Genomic DNA, 4,577 nt, shown 5'->3' with positions numbered 1-4,577 from the left:
TGAAACTTAACTAAAAAAAAAAAAAAAAACTTCCCAGAGTTCCTAGGTTGTCTATGAAAGCCTGTAAACTGTTTTTTATGTGAAGGAATGTGACGGGAAAATCAAAAGGATGTTTATGCATGCTCCCGAGAGCCTCTCTTTGTTCTGACACATAAAAATAATGCTAATATCTTCAACAGTAACTTTAGAGGAGGATAATAACACATCTTTTATATTTTAACAGAAAATATTTCATATTTAATGCATTAATGCGTATAGTACACAAAAATGGAACTTGTAACATAATTGTGTTACCTAAACCTTAAATAGAATTACCTCATTAATTTGAGATTGCTCATGCAGGAGGTTTTTGATTCTGCAATCATGTCCTTGTATCATGTTTCTCCCAATGCTAATATATTATCTACAATGTTCATCAAGTGTAGGAAACTGTACCTTCCTGTGAGTGTTTTAAATGCACAGCTTAGAGCTTTCATTATCCAGAACCCTTGACTGGCATCTAGCACCGAGAAGACTTTGGCATTTTGCATGTTTGCTAAGACCTCTTCTAACATGAGTAGTGGGTAATGTTCACATTTAATTCCCTTGTTTAGATCCCATGGGTCAAGTCATATGCAGATGTTATCCTGGCACAGAAGTATAAAGTTTTAAAGTATGCCACACACCCTCTGCCTGTTTTAAACTTAAAGATGTATAACTGGTTTTTAATACAAGCAGTCTTTCTTGTCTGCAAATAAAAGGGCCTCACCACCCACACATACACACACACAATCCCAAAGCGAACAAAGGCTGTAATTAATGATCCCTTTGTGGTTTTCACATGTGGTTCTTAGAGCACTAATTCACTAGTTTGAGGCAATAACAACATCATAAGTGCTTCTCAATATCATGATTGATGCTTAAAATATTTTATAATTTTGTGTTGATAATTCAGACAGTCAGTATTGTGTTTGTGGTTAGTAATTCATGTTAATAGTTGAATACCAATGCAATTATCAAATTTAAAAAAGTATTTAATGTTGGAAAAAGCTTATTTGTTTGGAAGCTCACTCATTTGCATGATGAAGTCAAGTCACCTTTACATAGGTAGATCTTTATACAATACAGATTGTGTCAAATAACTGGCCCAAGTCTCAGCCAAGTTAATTACTCATAACTGGCTCTGAATTGGGCCAGTTATGGCCCATGTGTGGCCCTTGTCTGGAATCCAGACCTGGTCCACACTAGGACCGTAATTCATTGCGGTATGTGGGCCAAGAAAAAGCTGATTGTGTGGGCCAGATCTAGGCCAGAGAAAAATTGCTATGTGGGATCTGAGGTCCTGTATGACCATAGCTGGCCCTGTTCTGGTCCTATAGGCTGGACCAGATGGGTTCCACATGTCAGCCTCAATAAAACCATAACCAAGCCACTTGACACACACCCCTCCCAGATGAATAGTCACAACAACGACAATATTCTGAACAAATATTTAATCATGTTTAATCAGCAAACCAAGTTGAATGAATCTCACACCTAACATACAGCATTATGGTCAGTTCACACTTCCACAAAAACTATAAGAACTATTTAAAAAAAATTGTTTTGCTTGGTCAGTGTGTTCACCCTGTTGGAGTATGGCAGTGTGAATGGGCTTTTAGGAGCTTTGGAAAACAAAACAAAAAACAGTAAAAGAAATATATATTTGTTTAATGTTCACGCAATTAACACAAAATTCTTAAATAAGGTAGTTTCTCTATTTTTGCAATATTTCAGTGTTCATGTCCCTGAATAATATCTGCATGAACCTAAGTCTGAAGAGTACACATAATATCTAGTAGACAGCAATCCTGTGAGTGAGAAGTCTGGTGTGGAGGCTGGATCTTGAACTGACTTCTGTCCAGGTTATCTGTCTTAATGAACTGCCCTGAAATACAATTCAAACAAACAATGTAGTGTGAGGCTCTTACATTCACAATGCTCATTTTGGCAAAATTTGTTTGATGACTGGGTATGTTCATTAACAGAAACGTTTAGCTATGAATTAATGGAGAGAAATAATTTTTATGGGCATCATATGTTTGTTTCACTAATGAAAATAGTTAGAGGGAAAGTCTCTAAATTCATTTGGGTTGTAAAACAGTCTCATCTTAATGATTTGTCTTTGTTGCAATGGTAGCCAGAGGCCTGTGGGTGTATTACAGAAAGATCTTATCTTTAGAATCCTATCTTACCTGTTATGTAACCAGGGCAATTTCAGTTAGGACCTCATTTAGGACGAAAGCTATTGAAAAACAACATTTCCTAAGTGCATTATCTATAGGAAAAGGGTATTACAGAAGCATCCTAACTAAACAAAAAATCATAAAAACTGTCTTAACTTTAGGATAACCCAACTAGTGTCCTACTTCAAGCCTTTTTGAAATCCAACTGTAAAAAAACACATTACGTTAGCCCTTTATACAAGATGAAGAGCAACAACGTTTGATGGTAGAGAGACTTTGGGAGGAGCCAAATAATGTTCAAGTTCTTTATTGTCATTACGCTATATGTGGAGACATACAAATGTCATGCCTCACAGGACCACAGTGCTACATATAGACACAAATAAATAGTACAGTATATATAGTAATGCACCAGTTGTGACCAACATTACAGGGGCCAACCCCTTATAAAAATTTACCATGGTTTTACAACAAATTTAACCAAAAATATAGCTGCAAGCAGCAATTACGGGGCCAAGCACTACAGAAGCAAGCAACAGACCAACTGCAGAAATGAGTAATTGATGACATTGTACAATGCTTTTAGTCAAAACGGCTGAAAAATCATATATAAACCTATAGCAATATGATTTATTGGCTTATCACATTTGACCAATAGGTGGCGTTGTTCGATGTGGAGTGTTCTGTGTGAGGTGACAATGGCACACACAAAGTTTGGTGTCAATATGCCAAAGCATTGCAGAGATACAGCCTCAAGTGTCATTTTGGCATCATGCTTCAAATTCGTTGCTGTGGTATGCGAAAACGTTTTTTTGTCTATCGACACAGAATCCATAACTTTTGGTCAGTATGGTATGAAGATGATATGATTCCATTTTGGTGAAAATCAGACAAACGGTTGAGGAGGAGTTCGAAAAAGTAAGTTTTCAACATAAATCAAAATGGCGGCTATGACATAATTGGTATATATGTTGTCGGCATGACCCACAGAATAATTTGAGACCAGTTTCATTACAATAGACTAATGGAGTCAAAAGTTATTAGCATTTTTGGAAATTTCATTATTAATAATTAATGAATGGTTTAGTACTCGACCAATAAGTGGCGCTGTTACCAAACAGATGTGGCATGGTCAGTGTGAGGTGACAATTTCACGTACAAAATTTGGTGTGAATCTGTCAAAGTTTCGCTGAGATACAGCCTCAGATGCAGTTTGCCATATTTGCAGCAAATTCGTTGATGCGCTAAACGACAACCGTTTGGTATATCGACATGAAATCCATATCAACTTTTTGCCAGCATGGTCTGAAAATGATCCGAGTCAAATTTGGTGAAAATCGGACTAACGGTCTAGGAGGAGTTCGAAAAAGTAGGTTTTCAACATGAATCAAAATGGCTGACAGGAAGTTCAGCCAATTATGGCAAAATTGGTATCGATGTTCTTGGGATGAACCAAGGAATCTATCAACATCAGTTTGATTACAATAGCCTAATGTAAACAAAAGTTATTAGCATTTTTAGAAATTTAATTATAACATTATAACACCCCAAACTTTTTGAGTACCATCAGGGCATGGTGCTGAAGAAGCATACCGAGTTTCGTAACGATACGTCAATGCGTTCATAAAATATAGCATTTTACTACAAAATTCAACATGGCCGATGCCCAAAATGGCTGACATGGGAAAATTGTTTTGACCAGTTTTGTGATTTTTGGCCAAACCATTCACAAGTTATAAGCAAAAATATGCATTTTTCGTATCTCCTGACGAGTTCGAAAAAGTAGGTTTTATGAACAATTTAAAATACCGAAAAAACTAAACCTTACAATTTTTGAAATTTGGACTTCATTTGACTCGGTTTGAGGATTCAGAGGAAAATGGAATTTTCATTTTGTGGCTTACGGATCAAAAGTTATTAACATAAACATGAGTGAAACTTTGGACAAGTGGTGGCGCTAGAGAGTTTGAGTTAGAGACTGTTGTGGTTACTATTGACACTATCCTCTATCAGTGTGCCAAATTTGACAACTTTCCCGCAATCGGTTCTATGGGCTGCCATTGACTTTGCGGCAGAAGAAACGGAAGAAGAATAATAATAAGAACGCTAACAGAAACAATATGTGCCTCCGCACCTTCGGTGCTTGGCCCCTAAAAACATGGTTACTATAGTTAAACCGTGGTAACCACAAATTAAGCGTAGTTTTGCTACACTAGGGTGACCATACTTCTTTTTCCAGGACATGTCTTGGCCAGGACTTTGTTTTTTTTTTTCCTTTTGACGTCAGGTGTGTTCGACTTGAAGCGGCGCTGCACAAACCAATCGGTGTATGACATCAAAGTACCGCGAGAGCGATTCGAAAGCACAAGGAGC

Source organism: Onychostoma macrolepis, chromosome 04 (genome assembly GCF_012432095.1).
Source record: "Onychostoma macrolepis isolate SWU-2019 chromosome 04, ASM1243209v1, whole genome shotgun sequence".
Taxonomy (NCBI): Eukaryota; Metazoa; Chordata; class Actinopteri; order Cypriniformes; family Cyprinidae; genus Onychostoma; species Onychostoma macrolepis.
Note: the sequence above shows the minus strand (reverse complement) of the source record.